A 22,732-nucleotide genomic window follows, 5' to 3' on the forward strand; every position below is an offset into this window, starting at 1 on the left:
TTTTTTTTTTTTAAATTGTATTTCTGAACTATTCCAACATTTGGTGGCTTGCACTGTGCAGTTATGTGTTTAATATATTTTATAAACAGCTTTCACACCAAAAGAGCTGAAATATGTTCATTCTATGCCTAAGAACTGTTAATAATCATTTTCATTTTTGAATTTGTCCAATATTTGCCTGCATAATAGGAAACGTTCCAGCTATGCTGTTCAAGATGGTTCAAAATATATCTTGCTGAATTGCAGTGGAGCTAATAAAATGCATCAAAATATGAGCACAAGCTATCAGTCTTTTTTAAAGTTTGCTCATTTTATATGAATGTAGTTTAATGGCTGGCCCTCGGCCACTTCTCATTTTCCAAATGTGGCCCTCGGCTAGATCAAGTTGAGTATCCCTGCTGTACACCCTCCTTCACCTGATTTATTTTACCTCACTAAATAAATGTCTGCAGCACGGGGGCACCACAGGGCACAGTCCTCTCACCCTTTCTGTTCAGTCTGTACACCTCAGACTTCAGGTACAACTCGGACCACTGCCACCTACAGAAGTTCTCAGATGATACGGCCATCATTGGAAGTGTAACAGATGGGAACGACGAGGAATACAGGGGGGTCATCAGTGACTTTGTCGGCTGGTGTGAGAACAACGCACTCCAAATCAACGCCAGCAAGATGAAGGAGATGGTCATAGACTTCAGGAGGAAGCCACCCCCCTACAGGACCGGTGAACATCCAGGGAAAGGACATTGAGACAGTGGTCTCTTACAAGTACCTGGGTGTTCATCTCAATAACAAGTTGGACTGGACTACAAACACAGACGTCCTGTATAAGAAGGGCCAGAGTCGACTCCACCTGCTGAGGAGACTGAGGTCCTTCGGTGTCTGCAGGACTCTGTTAAAGACCTTTTATGACACAGCATCTGCCCTTTTCTATGCAGTGGCCTGCTGGGAGGGTGGATGCACCGAAAGGGACAGGAACAGGATTGACAAACTGGTGTGGAGGTCTAGCTCTGTGCTGGGTTGTCCTCTGGAGCCTGTGATGGTGATGGGTGAGAGGAGGATGTTAGCAAAGCTGACATCCATCATGGACAACCCCCATCACCCTCTGCATGAGACCGTGGGTGAGCTGAGCAGCTCCTTCAGTTAGAGACTGAAACATCCTCGCTGCAGGAAGGAGCGCTTTCGCAGGTCATTCATCCCAACAGTAGTTAGACTGTATAATGCATCATAATGTCTTGAGTCACTTGGACACTTTACCTCCTCTGCCATCACTTAATCCATACAGTCCAGATACATTTTATTTATTACACTCTAGGGCTGCAACTAACGACTATTTTGATAGTCGATTAGTCATCGACTATTAAAATGATTAGTCGACTAATCGGATTATGAATCACATAATTATGAAATTGCACTTATTTAGCTATCAGCTTTTACATTTAGCATAAGGTTATTTAAAATGTGGTAGTAACACATACTTCATTCAAAACCTTTAATCAGGTTTGCTGCTGATATAACTAACGGTCCATTTTTCCAACCATAAAAAAAAATATATATAGTACTTTTTTGTCCCTGTAAAACAAAGTTTGCACAGTTTTACCAGTATCCCCCATCACTAAACGTGCGGCTGAATGCTATCCGGTCTTTAACTCTGACGTCGTATCTGGGTCCAAATGATTCTAAATAAACAGCAACGGTATAACTCAGGGGTCGGCAACCTGCGGCTCATCCAGGCTTAATGTGTAGTACAAATAAGTATCCAGTTGAAGTGCATTTTGTTTTTCTCAGTTCGGTTTTTGTTGTAGTTTTAAATTGGAACATTAGTGTGATCTTGAAATATTAAAATAAAATCATTTTATTTATTTATTTTAGTTTCACAATATATGCGTCACTCGCGGTAACCTCTACCGGCTTTGGGTAGCGGCTACCGGCTTCCGCTAGTATTTGCGGCTTTTCCGTGTAAACCGGGTTCAAATGGCTCTTTCCGGATTACGGGTTGCCGACCCCTGGACTTTAACCAATGACTGGTCACTATTAAAGATGATTGTAACATACCTTATCAACTGCAGCTATTTCCGCTTCTCTTTCTCATCGGTAAAATCACAGCTGAGTGTGGTTTTTTCGAGTTAAAACAACCAGGGACACAGCATTGCGGCAACTTGATCACGTGACAGTTTGGACCAGGAAATGGAATTCTACGTCATCACTTAACAACCGAATTGCCCATGTGTGAAGCTCGCCAGAGAAAGACTGACAGGAAGATGTCTCACTACGTTAAAAAAAATATCACCAGTAATAATAAACGACTATTGTCGACAATTAAATTCGTCGGCGACTATTTTTATTGTCGATTATTGTCGACTATGTCGACTAATCGTTGCAGACCTATTACACTCACCCATATAATGCATACTGTGTATGCTGTGTACCTTACTGGCTACAAATGTATATAATGTTTTGATATCTGTATATAGTGTTTTGATGTGTGTATATGTGTGTATATATACATGTGTGTATTGACATTGATATATATATTTTATGCATATAGTGCTTATGTATATGTGTATAGTGTTTTTCTATTTTATTTTATTTTATTTTATTCTATTCTATTTTTAGTTCATTTGTTTTTACTCATCTTTTACATTTTTCTCTGTACTGAGCTGCTGTAATGCGCAAATTTCCCCGTTGTGGGATCATTAAAGTTTTATCTTATCTTATCTCTTATCTAAATGCAGGTCCAACAGATTTATATAATAAAACAAATGTCAGGTACATACGTCTGTGTAGATTCTCAGTCATCCAGGTCATAGTAGTCTCTGGAGCTTGAAAAAGGCGACTGGACTTCTTTTTGTTTCTTGAAGACGTTTCACCTCTCATCCGAAAGGCTTCTTCAGTTCTCAACCAAAAGGTGGAGAGACCCAGGTATTTAAACCCCTGTGGGCGTAGTCCCCTGGAGGTGGGTCTCTCCACCTTTTGGTTGAGAACTGAAGAAGCCTTTCGGATGAGAGGTGAAACGTCTTCAAGAAACAAAAAGAAGTCCAGTCGCCTTTTTCAAGCTCCAGAGACTGTCAGGTACATACATAATTTTTCAGCACGATTATATAAATTCACCTGATAACAGGACATCACACATTTTCTTTTCTCAGTTGTTAATCAGAACTGCTTTGATCCTTTGGCTCTTACCATCAGAGCACCAAAAACACAACAAGTCAGCTTCATGGGTCAAAACAGTGTTTTGGCCCATGAGGCTGACTTGGCTGAGATTTAATGTGTGTCAGGGTGTTCTGTTTTCCCCTAGGCAAATGCAGTCCAGAAGCAATGACACAGCATGAGAGCATGGTCAGTGCAGCAGAGAGACAGTCCACTGGCTTGTTGCTGGCTCTTAGCACTGCAAAAGCTTGAGCTTAAGCCACTTTGCCTTTGTTAGCTTCTTTAAAATGTCCATGATCAGCTGTGTGAAGGTGATTTAAGTGTCTGATCAGCGGGGTTTACAATGAACGTAGTTCAAGACAGCCAGACTTTCTTTGTATTAGCTGGCTTGAGAAAACGTAAAACCCCAGTTGGAGATAAAAAATCATGATTGTGGTTATCAGCTTTCTCTGTTAACCTTGGCTTTCTGCATCAGGCTCTGTGCGCACTTACAAAAAGAGGGGTGTTTCACACATCATATGACTCGTCCACACAAAATTATCCCTATAGGTACCCCTCTTCCAATCAGAATATATTTTAACACTGATTGTGCTCTCTGTGCTGCTGTTTATTTCTAACATAATGGCTGCAGGTTAGAGCTCTGAAACTTTAAGCTGGATACATTTAAACACTAAATCTTACTCTCCCAAAGCCTTATAAAGGAGACATGGAAATGGCTTTAGCTTGTCAGTGAAGTGTAGAAGAGACTTGGCAGCAGATTTGAATCAAGTATAAAAACATTTATACATTTTCTGCATCACTAAATTGATACGTTCACATTTTTGTGACAATGCAGCACACTGTTTGCACTGCTGTAAATTAACAACTTGCAAATATAAAATGCACTCTCACAGCAGAGAATGCGTATTGCCCTTAAACCATGCTGTAAATAAAAGAATAGATGAAAATGTGGCACTTTCAGCTAATTTTAAACCAAAATTGTGAATATAACCTGCTCCTGACCAGGTCATGTGTTCAGCATATGTTACCAGTGATTTAGCCAGGTAAAAAGAGAGCCACTTTCATGACACAGTAAAGTCAGACTTTAAGCTTGACACAGCTTGCTAAGCCATTAATTTCACTTTGTAGTACACCCCTTTGGTCTGTTGTTGTGAACATTTACTTGGTGGACCCCCTGTAGTTTGGTGAATTTTCTGTCTTTCCTTAGTGAAGAGCTTCCACACTAACAGCATGTTAGCCTGTGAGTGTTTGCACAACTGTTTGCCTGCGTTGCTGTGTGTGTCATGCACATGCATGAAACAGATCTGTCATACCAGCTGGTCACCGGTCAGGGCTGATAACGCTGGAAATTGTCAGATTCTGGTCCCTGACTCGATTGGGGCATCTCTAATTTAAGTGTACATTATTTCATATTATTTAAACCTGCATTTATAATAAAATTGGCTGTTACAGTGCTGAACATTAAATAAAAGGTAAATAATAAAATAACTGTAAATATCACACACATCATCTTTCTATAAAGTTGATTACCACTAGTAAACAGTCACTGGGAGGATTTGGAAATACTGGTTTGGATTAGTAAGAAATTATGTTTAATACAGCAAAAATAACTGTTTTTTTTATTAACTGACCTCATGAGGCTTATCAGGTGTGATCTGATTTTTTGTCTGCCAACAGCACTGTGTAGTGGCAGTGGAAGTTGGATAGCTCTCTAAAAGATCTGACATATACATCCTCTGGCTCACTGTTGCTACTCCTTGTTGCTCAGTTAATCCCTACAATGCTTCAAACTGATCTTTGTCAGAAGGTGCTGAAAACGTCTTGTTTTGACTACAGCTTAGCTTGCACTTTTTGAAAGGCTCTGTTCCTTGGTTACTTGGTTTGACATCAGGTAGTGCACAGAAGGGTAATTAAATGGGTATGGGGTTGATGAGATTTATGAAACTGTGGACCATAAATACAAAACAACTGGCTGAAAGGAAGTAAGCACACTGAGTGTGTAAAGCAGAGATGAGTGGCCATTATTTGTGGCGTGGTCATACCTTTCCCATTACATCAACACAATCAGTGATATATATATATATATATATATATATATATATATATATATATATATATATATATATATATATATATATATATATATATATATATATATATATGCCTTTACTCCTAAGTTTTTTCCACCAAAATGGTTAGAACGTGCGTGTGTATGTTAATGTGCTCGTCATTGAGTTTTATTAATTTACAAACTATTGTAGCAGGAAAAGCAGACATATGATGTTAATTACCGTAACTCAATTTGTCCTCTGTGTTTTGGTCCATGAGGCTGATTTGGTTTAATCTGTATCAGGGTGTTCTGTTTCCCTCTAGGCAAATGCTGTCCAGAAGCAATGACAGTATTAGAACATGGTGAACACAGCAGCCATATTCACAGAACAACACAACCTAATAACCCCATGGTACAAACAGAGATTGGTATTTTTCCTCTCTCTAATTTGATAGCCGATCGCTGCACAAGACGCTAGGGAACAGGCAGGTTAGAGGCTATTTATTGTCTGATCCCACTACTGAACTTTTTCACACGTCTCCATCGTGCAATGTCTGGAGAACTTCAGAGTAGCACTGTTTGTATGAATTTAATTTATATGGTATCACTCTGTCTTCAGCTCGTTGCTGTTTCATCTTGTTATGCTGGACTTTTTCAGTGAAACCCAGACCAGACCTAGACTTTAATGATAAAACACAAGGCCAGCAAATTTTCTATTTTTGTTGTTGTTAACAGTGCCAAGGAAGATTGTAAAGAAATTTCAGTCTTATTTAATAATGTGTGAATTACAGTTCCATTTACATTAAATTGGACAATAAAATATGGTATGTTCTTGGGCATTGCAACATTATGATTGACAATTCAGTACCATGCAGACCTTTGGGCTTGAAAATGAAATATGTTCTTGGGCCCCTAAGGAATAGATCCACAAAGTTTAATCAATTTTGGTTCAATATTTTAAAATTATTTTGCTAACAGACAGACAGACAAACAGGGATGAAAGCATAACCTCCCTCCACCTGTGGGTGAGTGAGGTAATTACCAGAGGCCTGTGAGAGTTCAAGCTGTGATGAAGAATAAAATTGGTCAAACCAAATATCGACTTTCAAAGCTTCTTAGAATTGTACAAACTCTGTTTTTGTCTTATATACTGTATTTCCATGTGTGTTTGCACACGTTTCAGTAAATTCCTGCATTGCATCTGATTTCCCAGTTTCCCAGCAAATATGCTGTAAATATTCACTCAAATTTGACTTGACTCTCTACCTTGCAGTGGCTGCCAGCAATTGTTCCTGCATTATAATGGACTGTTGGCTGACCAGACTTAGGATTGTTTGTATGTTTATTCAGGCATGTCTGTCCCTGTGCTGTAATGGCTCTTGTGTAAATAGTAATAGGCACCCTCTTTTGATATTGAGGAACAGGCTGATGAACACAGATATTGAGACACAAAGGCCTTTTGTAGATGACTGCTATTCTAGGATTAATGTAGTGGGGTGCCTGTTTCAGTCACTTCTGGGAAAAGGACATTGTGGCCACCTGATGAGGATTTTATGGACTATTTATTAAGGCTCAGAAATCCTTGTGCAATCATAGCTTATCTTGAAAGGAAAGAAAGTTGAAAGGAAAAATGTGATGCTTGTGTATTTCTACCAACACATTTGTTACTGGCCTTCTGTTTCCACAAAAAGAGATTAGGTATAAGATGTGAGATTTTGTTTCAGAAAAGGGTAACTTTTGTTTTAGGATCAGACATAGACATGGAAATCCAATTGCCTCCACATCTAAACAGAAAAAGGAATACAGTTAGGGGTTAAAGTGGGATTTGGCAGGTGGGGGAACCCTAGGAGCAGTTGTAGTGCCCCAGCATGGGGGAAAATCAAAACTCACTGCAATTTCTATTAAGAGGCCCCTACAGGCTGTAATCTGCTGACCTGTGCTAATATTGCTCTGAGGTTTACTGCTCTTTGTGGATTTACACAAGTGAATTCAACAAGATTTAAGCAGATGCTTCACAAGCTATCTTGGCTAATTTCCATTCCCTACACTAACAGTATACTGTTTATATTGTCTTTATACTACACAGTTGTATACTACAAAGTTGTTCTAAAGGTTGAATTCAGTGAATGAATCTAAGCATCATCAGCTTAAATTCAAATTAATCTCTGTTTTACAGTATGTTTTACAATATGATAAAACACAACTTCACATCATATACTTAAAACACCTTTCTCCCTTTGTGCTCACTCCTCCATTAGTTCCATGACCACAACTTATGGACATCTGCACCAAAAATGCAGTTCCAGATTAGACCAGTCTACTTTAACCCCTGAATATGGAGCTATAAATGATAGATAAATTGTTTTTGCCTCTTTAATCTCTTTGTAAGCCCTGACGTTGGATACACCAATAGGATTGTTTTTTATGTGTTGTTGTTCCCTCCATTTAGGCTCAGATTGGTTTGATGTTTGAAGGCTCGCTGTGATGTGAAATTATAACTTTATATTATTATAACAAGCCTGTTTTGAAATAAAGGCTTTATACTTTATAAGGAGTATAAAGTACAGATATATTGAGTAAAAGTAAAAAGTAGTCAGAAAATAAATACTCAAGTACAGATACCTGAAAATTCTACTTAAGTACAGTAATGAAGTATTTGTACTTTGTTACATCCCACCTCTGACCACTGTGTACAGTACATAAAATAATGGTGTTCATTATTATTAATCTTATTATTTTCAGTGTCAATTTGTCTGCACCTTTCTAAATTGATCAATTTTTTGATCTGTGAAATGTCAGAAAAAAAAGCCTAAGCAACAGATTTTTAATATGCATTGCACTGCAAAACAACAACAGTGGATCATGAAAAATGCCCAATAGTGATATGTTTGATCTTACCCTGTTTTTATGTGGACATAGAGAATGAGACATAAATCAAAAATAATAAACTCAAAGATGTCTATAATTACAGGCTGGTGTGATGCATAACATTCATAGGATTTGTAGCAGTTTTGTATTATTATTATTATTATTATTAGTAGTAGTAGTAGTAGTAATTGTTGCTGTTGTAGTATATTTAACAATAGGCCAACTGTAAGGTTTTTCAGGGTTTTTCTAACCATGGCTGCAGAGCTGCTCTTGGTATATTGAGCATGGGATTCTGCCTGAATCAGGGTTCTAGCAAGAAAAATTGCACAGGCTAATGGTATCGGTGTTGTTACTGAATCAAACAACCACTTTCTTGTGCTAATGTCACACTGCTAGCTAACTGTGATGATAGTGATCCATTCTGGTACCTAACAGTGGAAATTCTCAGCCAGGTTCTACAGCACCTCAGCAAGGCGAAGCACCAGGCGATCAGACGCTAGTTAGAACCCTGCTGAATATGCAAGATCTAGCAAACGGGAGACGATGGATGGATAGATGGAATAGTGACTAACCATAACAAAACAAAACTGAGGAAAGTTAGTTATAATATCTCTGTGAGTCAAGTTGGGAAAGTTTTAGTGAGATAGCAAATCTGGACAAAACTTCCCTGGTTTGGTATTAGTTTATTCAAATAAGATGGTTTCAGTTTACTATTGTAAAGCTGATATTTCTTTCTTAATTTATGTGTTCATCATAAACTTGTTGCATTTATATGAATATTAATGTAATAATATAATCAGAGATGTGATGAAAACATTGCAGGAATGGGCCTGTAAAAAAGTCTTAACCAATTTAAATTTTGCTAATCTGTGTGTTGCATCTCCTCCAGATTGTGTTGAAAAGTCAAGTATGGTGAACAAACAGTGTGCTGTTGTGTCCCAAAACCCGTGCTATATACATGCTCAGGTTATTTCTGCTAAATGCTCTTCCTCATACACCTCAGGACAGAACAGTAGAAGTGCACCGATTCACGCTGAGGGAGAAATGTGCAGTGCACAACTCTGAAGGTTAATTATGGAGCGCTTGTTCCTGTAACCACCATTATAACCTTTACTGGGAACAGCTGGAGGAGCCCTTCATCAACCACCAGATCAGCAAGTGTCAACGTGAAGAAAAGAGAACTTTGTAGCTGCTCCGTCCACTGCAGTTTGTTTCACACAGCGAAAAATCTGCAGTAAAGCTACGAAAGTTAAAATATGCAGATGAACTGTTAATAAGACAAAAGTATTTATCAGATTACTCGATTAATCAATGGAATAATCGATAGAATACTTGATTACTAAAAATAATTGATAGTTGCAGCCTTATCATCACTAGTTTCTCTCTGTGTGTTATCCCTATTTTCCTTGTTGGTGTTTGCAGCAAGTTGGGAGTTTGCTTGAAAGGCAACATGCTTTTCTCCTTCTTTGGAAACTTCTTGCTCCAAACAAAAAAGATGCTGCCAACAGTGAGCTGCAGCTTTGGGCTTCAAACTGGGCTCAATCCAAACCACAGGGTGACGTCAAACCAGGCTATAGCCATCTTAATATACTGTCTACAGTTTAAATTTAAAAAAAAAAAAGTTCCTGAGTCATGTTTATCTAAATTTTGAGAGGAAAATAATTTTAAAAATTAATTATTTGTAAGGGGGTTTTAGTGCTAAACCATGTGTGATTCTTGTCTCCTGGTTTCCTATACAAATATATAAGAAGCATGTAGTATTTACAAGCTGTACCATATGTTTTTGTGGACTTGTGAAAAGTCTTTAACCTTTCACTAAGTTTTTCTGTCTCTTTGCTCATCTATCCTCATGCTCTAATGCTATTAAATGGTAGAAATCTTCTCCCTCAGAGGAGCCATTGATTTTTAATCTAGCTTGCCATTAAATGCCATAGCTTCCCCAACATCACTCATTCTGTTATTTCTTTTTCTGTCAGAGCAGGAACCATCAATACACTGTAGATCAATACCCCTCATGCGGCATTACCTATGTATGCCGAGTCCCTATCTAATTTTCAGTAGTGCTCTTTAAATTGAATCAAATGATCACAAAGACCTTCCTCAGGGGTGCCACACTATATGGTTGCACAGAGAAATGTGGTGTAATGGACCAAACAGGAGAGGGCAGCCTATTAACTGTTTTAAAGATAAGTGCATACTATGTGCTGCTAAATGTGTGGGCACTGAGTAGTTGAATATCTTAGTCAAACCTCTTGGCAAAAGATGAAATATAACTATGTCATTGATATTCAGCTGACATTTAGTGATCTAGATTCTTCTTGTTGCTTTAATTACTGTAAATCTGATGGAGAAGGTTGAGCTTGAGAAATGAATTGCTCTGCAGTAACCAAGACATGCTTTTCTCTGGTAAAACGGCAGGGGGCAGTTGTGTGTTTTCTTTGACTCAATACTGCCAGCATCTATGTGTGTTCCCTTTAGTTTGACTCAGTGTAGAAAAGCCTCATATGAGAGAGCGATATCAGGTTGCCAGGGAATTACACAATGGTCTGTGTTATGTGTATGATGAAAGGTGCTTGTTAAGCATAATGGCAAGTGAGGAGAAGGTGTGTGTGGGTGTGTGTGTGTGTGTGTGCACACGTGTATGCTTTGGTGTGTATGTGAAGAAGAAGAAAGATGCAAGGAGAAAAGAGCAGCAAGACATGATGTGTAAACGTCCCTTAGCCCAGAAATCCTTATGCTGTTATGTAACTGTCTGCACATAGGGGAGGTGGGGAGTTAGAACCTATTGATTGAAAGTGACAAAATCCTCCTCACATGCAGGCAAGCTTCAGGGCAGACCTCAGTGACACTAGCACAGAAAGAACAGGGGGAGGAGAGGAAACAACTGCAGGGAGAGGTAGAGCATCCTCCTCCTCCACACACAAACAATGGCACATCATCACAGGTCCACACATTCAGTCACTTGGCTTCATTCTGTGGCACAAAGGCTTTTCTGCAGTCTTTGCACATGAGATTTTGTAGTGTGTGTGTGTTGTCAGTGACCACTATTAATATCATAACAGATTTAGCAAGATTGGCTCACTTTATGAAGAGCTCTCTATGTATTTTTGATCTTTTAGAGAATGGTTAATAAAAATTAATTAGTATTTTTGTTTTTATTCCTCTTAATATATTAGTCGTATTGTTTGAAGCAAAGTGAGCTATTTTTATTCGTAAACATAGCATTATAGTAAGCATTTTCCACAATTTTTTTCTTACCTTTATTGACCAAAAAATTAAATAAGGTGAGCTTTAAAATTGTTAGATTTTGTTTTCAATTTTGTTCATTCTATTTTTACCTTTTAGTATATATTCTAACAATTTTATGTCACTATTAAGGTTTAGGTAGTAGGGATATTCCTACTGTATATGTCACATTTTGTGAGGGAAAAGAGCAACATCTACAATCACCGGGCCGTTGAATAGGATGGTATAATAAAGTTTCTGTTCTATTGTGAAGGCGGTCTGTCTCTGCCTCTGTCTTTCCTGCTCCTCTTTTGCCTCCAAGTGACATGCCTGTGTTGTGCATTTGATTTTTTTTTTGCATCGCACATGTCACTGTCAGCATCTCACAGTGTTGCCCTTAGTTTCATCATTCTGAATTTATTTATTAGTCCTGTGGGATGAGTCTTCAGCTGAGCACCATGAGGATCTGTGAGCTGCCAAGTCTCTCAGGACTCCTCTGCTCAAATCTAACAGCTGAACCCAGGGAGGACCATTCATATGACACTTTTTTAGGTTGCAAACTTTGCCATTATTTTTTCCCACTAAAAATATGTGATTTTGTTTTTTTTTTCTTTGAGATAGTAAATGGAGCAGTGAATGGGGACAATTTTTTATTAGGTCAGTATGATAATTTATCTGATGTGGTTTGCTAAACTAAATGATTGCTGCCAGAATGTGAGAGGTAAACGTACTGTAGTTGCAGGGCTTACATGTTATTTTGGTCTGATTTGGAGAACTGTATTCTCTCAGACTACTGAGGCAGTGGAGGCAGAGAGCAGAGGGCCAGAGATACAGGTCATGGATCCCCATGGGGCTAGGCTGGTATTCAGGAATTATACTAGGCCTTCCGGTCCCTCAGGGCCACTGCACACAGTTTGCTTGCTGTGTTTCTGTTTCTCTCCAGCTGGTAAATTATTCGGGACTGGGAGTGGTGCTGAGGCACAGTTTTGATTTTGAAAAGGTGAACTGTAAAGGAAGATATGACATAAGAGTTGTGCCACTGGCTAAATGAATTTTAATTGTGTGCTCTAAATTTTACATTTTCTGTTGTGAATTTTAATGGAGGTTTTTTTTGTTGCTGTTTTTTTGGCGGTCTGGCTACAAGGATAGTTGTCATAGAGCAGCAGCAGGCAGGAGGAAGGAGGATGTGTGTTCCTCTCTGGAACTGTTCCACAGCCCAGTTCTTTCCACAGTCCAAAGGTTCTGTCAGCTCGTTGCACCTGGTTGGGGGTACACATTCTCCATCACCATTACCATGCCTGCCACTGTTGTGGTGCAATGTCAAGAGGGTGACTGCAGAGCACGCCTGAGCCAAATACCATTACAAGTCCTTCTACAGTGCATTTGAGTTTTCTGAATCAAATTAAAGGTTGTTTGTAAAAAGTGTTTGGAATATAACTTTCCATTGGTAATTTGTTAGACACTTGGTCTGTTAAAACTACTATCCTAGCCTACTGACAGGCTAGTTTAATATTCTTATGCAGGCATGGTAAGGCAGCAACTTTTGTAATTTATGAAGCATCAATTATCCATCCATCCATTCTCTTTTACCTCTTATCCGGTCCGGGCAGCAGCCTAAACAGAGAAGCCCAGACCTCTCTCTTCCCAGCCACCTCCTCCACCTTGTCCGGGCATCCCAAGGTGTTCCCAGGCTAGCTGAGAGATGGTAGGGCATGCCCTGAACACCTCTTCTAAGAAGCACCCAGGAAGCATCCTGTTCAGTTGCCTGAACCACCTCAACTGGCTCCTTTCGATGTGGAGGAGCAGCGGCTCTACTTTGAGCCCCTCCCGAATGGCTGCACTCCTCACCCTACCTAACAGCTCATTACATTTACCCAAGCTTTCAGTCTCTCCACCTCACATCTCAGAGGTTTTGATTCATTTTCTGTCTTTACCACTTTGGTGGGTTGTTCATGTGTGTTTATCTTGTACTATGATTATAATATTTCTAACTTCACTGGATGACAAATGTGTCATAAAATAGTGTGGAGAAGACAAAACTCATAGTGATCCCTTTTTATTTAACCCAAAGCAAAGAAGTCCAAAAGACTAGATCATACATAAGAAGAGAAAATAAAGGCAAAAGATCCAAATCCAAATAATGCACAACTCCAAGGAAAAGGAACACAAGGCAGGAATCCAGTTAGACGAGACAGAAGGAGATACAGACAGGGAAACACAGGAGAGACTAAACTAACAATCGAACCAGAATTCCTTAATTAAATGCGTAACATCACTTGAATTCACTTCAAGTGATGTTACGATGTTGAATTCACTTCAAGCTGAAGTCCACTTCAAGGACTTCAGCTCTGCCTTCAACACCATCATCCCTGATCTCCTCCAAGAAAAGCTGTCCCAGATGAACGTGCCTGATCCCATCTGCAGGTGGATCACTGACTTCCTGACGAACAGGAAGCAGCACGTGAGGCTGGGGAAGAATGTCTCGGACTCCCGGACCATCAGCACTGGCACTCCTCAGGGCTGTGTCCTCTCTCCTCTGCTCTTCTCCCTGTATACCAACTGCTGCACCTCTGACCACCAGTCTGTCAAGCTTATTAAGTTTGCAGACGACATGACTCTCATCGGACTTATCTCAGACGGGGACGAGTCGGCCTACAGGATGGAGGTCAAACGTCTGGCGTCCTGGTGCAGCCACAATAACCTGGTACTGAACGCCCAGAAGACAGTGGAGATTATAGTGGACTTTAGGAAGCACACAGCCCCTCTACCCTCCATCATCCTGACTGACACCCCCATCACCACAGTGGATTCTTCTCGCTTCCTGGGAACTACCATCACCCAGGACCTCAAGTGGGAGCCCACCATCACCTCTGTCATCAAAAAGGCCCAGCAGAGGATGTACTTCCTGCGGCAGTTGAAGAAATTCAACTTGCCAGCAAGGACCATGGTGCAGTTCTATACTGCCATCATTGAGTCCATCCTCACCTCCTCCATCACTGTGTGGTACGCTGGAGCCACCACTAGGGACAAACAGAGACTACAGCGCGTTGTGCACTCTGCTGAGAAGGTGATTGGCTGTAACCTCCCATCTCTCCAGGACCTGTACACCTCCAGGACACTGGGGCGTGCAGGTCGGATCACAGCCGACCACTCTCACCCTGGGCACAGACTTTTTGACCCTCTCCCCTCAGGCAGGAGGCTACGGTCCATAGGGACCAGAACCTCCCGCCATAAGAACAGTTTCTTCCCCTCTGCTGTTGGACTCATGAACAATTACCCTAAGACTGTTACTACCACCCTCCACAAACGCTGATGACCCTATGTTTATGCACCTGTCTGACTGCACTGATGTACATATTAGTGGAATATAGTCTACATTCTTCTATCTTTTAATTAGTCTCTGCACTGTATATTTTGTAATTTTGTAATATTGTGCTATAGTTATAGCTCTAATATCTCTGTATATTTGCAATTTGTATACTTGTATATTGTCTTATAGTTTTTATACTTATTTGTTTCTTTCTGTAAGCACGAAGTACCGCAGCAATTTCCTAATGCTGTGAACCTGTTCACCCATATGGCAATAAAAACCTTCTGATTCTGATTCTGATTCTGAATGACAATTAAATGAAACATCAGAATTCAGAATACCACTGATATAGCTAAAAAACATAAATCCATTGACATGATCATACAATTTCAAGTTTGAAGGTGAGCAAAGTTTAAGTGACTGGATTAAAGCTGTAATGGTGAAAACCTTTAGAAAACTACACCAAACTGCTGTTTCCGCAAACACACAGATTTTTAGCATATACTGAGCACCTGGACAACAGGTGTAGGCCACGATCAGTGTCAGGCTCCTAGCAAACACCTCAAATCTTTTACTGTTGAAGCTGAAAAGATGCAGTAAGTTAGTTCATGTGTAAATCTGTGAATAAACAATTCAGCCATTTTAAGCAAAAATTCTAATGAACATTTTGAGTGAAATGGAGAGGCCAGTAATGGGAATGTTCCTGGCAACTAATTTACCTGTGGTTTAAATGAGAGAAATAAAATCAAATTAGTTCACTTGTCTAAAAGTAAGAAGATAAACTGAAATCATTCAGAATCTAATGGATGTGGTAAAACACTGGCTATCAAAATACTGTGTATTTATTTAAGAATTGCATTGGATATCACTGGAATGTGTGGGATTCTGTGCTGTGTATAACATTGCGCACACATTTTTAGATTACTTTGCCGAGTTTAGATAATGTTAGCAGTGTTTAAAAGCAGCAGCCTTCTTTCCTTGTATAGTGATCACGCAATGTAGTTATGCACTACTTTGGTAAAATGGTTATCTGGCAGTTAGCACAACCAGAAAACAAGTGCTTAATTTCTACAAAGTACTGTGGAACATCATTGGTTGCCTTGCTTGCTTACAACATCCCATCATAGGGGGGCACAGATGGCTGTCAGTGCTGTAGTCCTGGCTACTGGCAAGAGGTATCATATCATCTTAGAAATAACAGGTAACTGGTATTGTAACTTAAAATATCAATTGAACTGACTATTATTTCTAGTGCATATGATACCTAGCAACATTGTTTCAAATTGTTTCACATTTTGCTGAATAGCGGTCATACACTATATTGCCAAAAGCATTCACTCACCCATCCAAATCATTGAATTCAGGTTATAGGATGCCACCTGTGCAACAAGTCCAGTCGTGAAATTTCCTTGCAGCTAAATATTCCACCGTGAACTGTTAGTGGTATTGTAACAATGTGAAAATGATTGGGAACAACAGCAACTCAGCCACGAAGTGGTAAGCCACGTAAAATCATAGAGCGTGGTCAGTGGATGCTGAGGTGCATAGTGCACAGAGGTCACCAACTTCCTGTAGAGTCAATCACTACAGAGTTCCAAACTTCATATGTTAGATTAGCTTAAGAAGATGTGTAGAGAATTGAAGGTGTTCTCTGGAGTGACAACTCATGCTTCTCTGTATGACAGTTCGCTGGACAAGGGTGGGTCTGGTGGTTGCCAGGAGAACAGTACTTGTGTGACCACGTTGTGCCAAGTGTAAAGTTTGGTGGAGGGCGGGGATCATGGTGTGGGGTTGTTTTTCAAGAGTTGGGCTCAGTCCCTTAGTTCCAGTGAAAGGAACCAAGACATTTTGGACTATTTCATGCTCCCAACAGTTTGGAGATGGCCCCTTCCTGTTCCAACATGACTGCACACCAGTGCACAAAGGAAGCTCCATAAAGGCATGAATGGAGACTGTGAGCCAGGCCTTCTCCTCAAACATCAGTGTCTGACCTCACAAATGCACTTCTGGAAGAATGGTCAAAGATTCCCATAAACACACTCCTAAACCCTGTGAAAAGCCTTCCCTGAAGAGTTGAAGCTGTTTATAGCTGCAAAGGCTGGGCCAATATCATATTAAACCCTATGGATTAAGAATGGGATGTCACTCAAGTTGATATGTATATGAATGCAGATGAGCAAATACTTTTGACAATATAGTGTATCTGTAATCATTTCCAAAATGATAATGAATGTACCATCGATAATGTTACAGTGTTTGTTATATTTGTGGGAAGGCCACTTGTGTCAAGATCCTTATTATGCCCTGCCTTCCACATGTGTTTTTCTTTGAGTGCAATAGGTTTATTTAGATAACTGGCCTCTAGCCATTTTGGGTATTAGTCCCACAGTTGCTCAAAGAATCAGTCATGACAACTCAATCCTCTTTTTCTTCCCCTTTCTGGCATTTGCTCTCTTTCTCCCCTTCTGTTTTCATGTCTCTGTGTGACCTTCGTTCTGTCTGCCTACCAAAAGCAGAGAGCTTCTAGAGCTGCTGTTGTGATGAGTATTTCAGAAAAGCACACTATGATCCTCTCCTTCCACAGTCATTTGTTTCTTCTCCATGTGTTGTCAGCCAGGTAAACTGTAGACATTACAGCTCTGCTGTGTGCATGATCTATCTTTATCACAAGTCCACCTGATGGGTAGTTAAAGCCTGCTTTCAGTCATTTTTAAGGAGGATTTTCTTACATGCCTATTTTTCACCTGTGTTTAAATCCTCTTTTTTTTCTACCCAACACTTTTCTCTTTCTCTCTCCGTGCATTATGTTCATTCAGCTTGAGGACACTTTGCTTGTCTGGCCTGCTAAATTCATGGCAAAAATCGCTAGTGTGTGAATAGATGTTTGGTTGGCTTGCTTTGTTAATGGTGTGTGTCAAGTGATAGGCTGTGCTGTTTGCATTTTATGTGTTCAGTCAAAGTGTGTACAGATGTGTGTTGGTTGTAACAGCAGGGATCAGGACTGTCTTTGTGAAGGTGAAAGGAAGAGTAAAATTCTGACATCGTGGATTTTAGCCATTCCCCCCTATCCTTACCTCCCACTCCAATCGTCACGAGTGTGATCTAAAGCTAGATGGATGGATCTCTCTCTCTCTCTCACTCGCACGCACGCACGGACACTCAGGCACACTTAGTCACACTCCAAGTCTGCTTATGCTTTCTCCATTCACATGTGATACTACTTGTTCTCATTCTCCCTCTTGGTAATGTCTTTGTTTTCTTCTTTTTCTTTTTTTGCCACTGCCGTTACCCCAGCTCTGTATTTCTGACTCCCTCTCCTCTCTCCATCTTTCTTTTCCACCCCCACACTCTCTCTCCCCTTGGTTTTGGTGCATTGCAGTGGCTCCACCACCACTTTGGAAACACAACAGCCTTGGCAAACGAGGTCTCTCTTTCGCTCCCTCTTACTCCCTCTCTCTGTCTCTCTCGCTCTTCCTCACACATGCACACAAACACACACACATAGAGAGAGGGGGCAAAGACACATACTTTCTAATTTGTTCTTCTATTTCAGCCCCAATTTTCCATCTTTTTCACTTTTTTACTCTCTCAAGGCTAATCCAGAGAGCGAGAAACAAAGCCTTGAGAATGAGCTGAACAGCAGCCTCAACTATTTCCATATCAAAAAGCTGCACAAGATTTATAAAATGGCAAAAACACAATCCTTTGCCCTCATTCTAGCTCAGAAGACTTGCACATTTCCATATGCACACACTGCAGCCTTCAGAAGCTGTGTACTTCTCACATGGTTGCAAGGCAACCACCTTTTCCTATTTTCATGATGGATTGCACTCTGATTTCTGGGGGATAAAGACACTTCATAGATCTTGGGACAGCAATTTATTTGTAAGATTCACTGTTTGTGTCATCTATCACACCTGCATAAATAATACTGGGCATGACACAGCAGCGAGTGACTGGCATCGCATCTAAGTGTCAACCAATTTATTTTGGCGCTCCATAAATATATTTGAAAAGGAATTAATCTCTAGTATCATGTATTCTTAGATCGATGTTCCAACTACAAAACAGTGCATATACACAGAACAACAGGTCAGGTATTTTCTCAATGTGGATGTGTCATACAATGTTCACTGATAAGACAACTGAACCAATATAACATAAAATTTCTAGAAAAAGAATGCAACGTTTTCTATAGTTTTAAGAACAGCTGGGCTCAACAGTAGTATGTGAACTGGTCCAAATTTAAACCTAAAAATCAAATATCAATAACAATTAAAAATGGCGGACTTCCTGTTGGGATTAGAGCATGACTCCATGAGGCTTTCTTATGCGTCTGGATATGATACATATGTGTAGTAAGTTTCATAAATGTACGTGAAACACAGTGGTGGGGCTCGACTTTAGGGGCGCTACTGAGGCATTTTGGCTGGCCCTTTCCTGATGCCATTAAAATACTTAGATTTTCACCAGGTATGATGCATGTGCAAAGTTTCATGAGTTTTTAAGCCCCCAAAAAGCCAATTCATTTACCTGAATAAAAAAAAATAAACGGAGCAATTATAATAGGGCCTTCGCACATTTTGTGCTCGGGCCCTAAATATGATGGTGACTGTGCCGATTAATGATTACAGTATAGAAGTTTCCATCATAGTCATGGAAAATTAAATAAACTATTTATTTACAAAGTGAGCTTACAATTTATATTTTTAAAAAGCATTCAAGGAGTTCAAAGTAAGCTATGTTTGTAACAAACTGTTTAAAAAAAACAAACAAAACATGAGTGGTTTCATTTTTAGTCCTGATGTTTTCATCTTCTGCTCTCTGTGTCAGTTTGACACAAGTATATGCCCTGACCTGTATTCTGTGAAATATTGAATACTTAATATGTTCAGTAGAATTTTGAGATCAAGACTAGTAGTTTTATTTTAATTAACAATAAATTAATATATAATCAGTCATTAAAAATATACATGTGGCTGCTGGATTCGTTCTTTGTATCTGTAGGTTCTAGTAATTTTAGACACTGTCATTACATGTGCTGCTACACTGATTTTTGATGTTGATTAGGATAACAAAATACCAAAGTAGAATATTTGAATAGATTAATATAAATTTGTAAAGGGAGTTTGATTAAGTTGCCAATTATATGGCACTGATGCAAAATTGAACAGTATAAGTGGGGCTGAAAAGAAATATATATATGTGGCTACTGGATTTGTTCTTTCATGTACAATAGGTATATATATATATATATATATATATATATATATATATATATATATATATATATATATATATAATATACACACACATATATACACACAAAGAACAGAATTCTTCTTTTTAACAGAGACAAAAAAAATGGCATAACATGTATTCTTGTGATTTGCCTGTTTGTTTCTCACTTTTTAGTCCATTTAGCATCCCATTTAGCCCACCCCTGCCACAGAGGCATGAAGGACTGGACGAGGCAAACTCACTGTGAACCACGTCTCGTTATAATCCAAGCTATTTAAGGCTGACACTCCCACTTGTGAAAACCCACAGCCAAGCATGTGATTTTAGAATTCCATGCATGTGTTATGCAATGCTTTGTCTTTCATGCTTGAACTCTTCTCCAGGCACAGGCATAGTTTATTAATGAAAGGAATTGCATGATTGGGGGTTGGTTGTGTCTCGCTCTCTCACACTCAATCTGTGTATGGCTGTATTAACTCACCATGTGTATGAGTGGGAGGAGATTGTGGGGATTCCTGTGCACTTCACATAAGAAGCGTGATGACATGGCTACACAAATACTTGAAAGGTCAGAGCTTGTTTTCCCTGAAGACCACAATGGCTTGTCTCCCAGATTATGTGCTTAGGCTGGATGACACGTGACATGTGCAGACTGTAATGTGCTAGAGACTAATAACAAAGAGTTATTCACTATTGAAGATGACAATATAGAGTTGAACTGTTGTACACTAAGTGTTGTCTTGTGTCTTCTTGTGAATTGCGAATTACTCAAATGTCCTGTCTTTGTTGAAAGGTGAGTATTCAGAGGCTGGAATTTGAGAGTTAAATATGACATCACATTCTTTCTGGTCTCACAGTGATGTAAGGTCCAGGGTATAACTGCGTGCACCATTTTGTCATCTAAAGTTTTTTCTTGGATTAAATAATGTACATTGCCTGTACATTATGCAGGGTCATTAAATTCTAAGGTGTGCATATCTCCCCCTCTCAGGTGATATAAATACAAAGGTCAATAAGAAGCTACTTTTTATTTTTCTTGCTCTCTTATTCACGAGAGGTAGTTGCAGCAGGTAGCTCCGCAGATAGCTGTTTGATTTGGCAGTTTTTAATTTTTTTATTTTTTGAATGCCAGATACCCTTGGGCTATATTCACCTATTCAGATATTTATTTGTTGCGTAGGTAATTTGTTCTCAGTTTAGGGATTCAGATGATCTTTTTTTTTTAACGAATTTTTTAATGTGAAAAGTATCTCGCAGCTTGGTCACAAAACACTCTCGCTCTCTCTCTCACTATTTTCTATTTGGTGATGACTTTGTCATCTAGGATTAGCAGCTTTTCAAACCTCTATTTTTGAACAAAGCTAGCAAAAAAAATCCATGGAGAGTATTGCTCAGCTATGGAACTTGTGCTCCCATTGCTCTCCTGTTGCTCTCTTTCTGTGCAGCAGCACCCACACTGAGGCTGTGCACTGTGAGAGAAAACAAAATTCTAACTGTCTCTCTCTTTGATCATTTTACATATAAATGTACAAAAAAATCTCAACACATACATTGTCTGGTAGCACTTTCTATTACAGCTCGGTAATAATGTGGTAATAAGGGGGTAATAATGGGGTAACAAGCTGGAAACAAAAGGTAATAATGGGGAAATTTAACGGTTATTGCCATCCAATTATCAAGGTAATTACCAGCTAATATCAAGTAATACTGCTGGTAACAACAGCGGTTACAATTGAGTAATATTCCACTGAAATTTATGTAAATGGATCGTAAGGCCCCCAAAACTGATGGTAATGCTGTGGAAACAGAGATATGCCCATGAGGCTAAACCCTTTAGTAATAGTAGCTTAAAAATGTGGTAAAAATATTGTATGGAGATAGCAAAAAGGAAGTAATGTTTATGCATTTAACTTTTTTATAATTTTTAATAAATTGTAATAAACGCAAAATTATGAAGTAATATTGGCTAATGTTTTAACATAATAGGATGGTATTACCATGTTATAAGGCTTGAATTAATTATACCTTAGGTTCTCAGCATTCTGCTTTGCTTAATAGCCTAAATATTATGCTTAATGCTTTGGCTTATTAAATGGAAATATTTATGGTAATTTCTTTGTAATAAGCAGGAATCAGGGCTGCAAAATGCAAAACCGACTGTTTCTATGCAATAACCTATTTAAGTAAACTGCAACAAGTGTGAGCATTATCTGGAAATAATGGTGGTAGTTTCTGTGTAATAAGCAGGAATCAGGGCTGCAAAATGCAAAACCGACTGTTTCTATGCAATAACCTATTTAAGTAAACTACAAGAAGTGTGAGCATTATCTGGAAATGCTCATGGTAGTTTCTGTGTAATAAGCAGGAATCAGGGCTGCAAAATGCAAAACCGACTGTTTCTATGCAATAACCTATTTAAGTAAACTACAAGAAGTGTGAGCATTAACTGGAAATGCTCATGGTAGTTTCTGTGTAATAAGCAGGAATCAGGGCTGCAAAATGCAAAACCGACTGTTTCTATGCAATAACCTATTTAAGTAAACTGCAACAAGTGTGAGCATTATCTGGAAATAATGGTGGTAGGTTCTGTGTAATAAGCAAGAATCAGGCTTGTAAACTGACTGTATTTATTGCCAAGTTAATCACTGAATAAAACAAAAGTCAAGAGTTCTGATGATGAACTGGAAACACATGGAAAATGCTAAACTACCTGTTTGAAAAACATTAAGTATTAGATTTAAAAAAATAAACATGCATAAAACACTCATTAAAAGCTCGCTGGAAAATAACTGCATTGTATTTGTTTGAGGATCACAATATTAAGCATAGCTAAGAGGTCTATTTAAAATAGTTTTTGAAATTGCATAGGAGTGTAGAAGATCCTCTGT

The 22,732-nt window shown here is 39.1% G+C and overlaps 1 protein-coding gene across 2 annotated transcripts in view; it reads left to right on the forward strand.

The window, feature by feature from the left end:
- The window catches only part of slc12a5a (solute carrier family 12 member 5a), a 203,261-nt gene that overhangs the window by 17,234 nt on the left and 163,295 nt on the right, over nt 1–22,732 (forward strand). The window lies entirely within an intron of this gene.

Source organism: Archocentrus centrarchus, chromosome 5 (assembly GCF_007364275.1).
Source record: "Archocentrus centrarchus isolate MPI-CPG fArcCen1 chromosome 5, fArcCen1, whole genome shotgun sequence".
Lineage (NCBI taxonomy): Eukaryota > Metazoa > Chordata > Actinopteri > Cichliformes > Cichlidae > Archocentrus > Archocentrus centrarchus.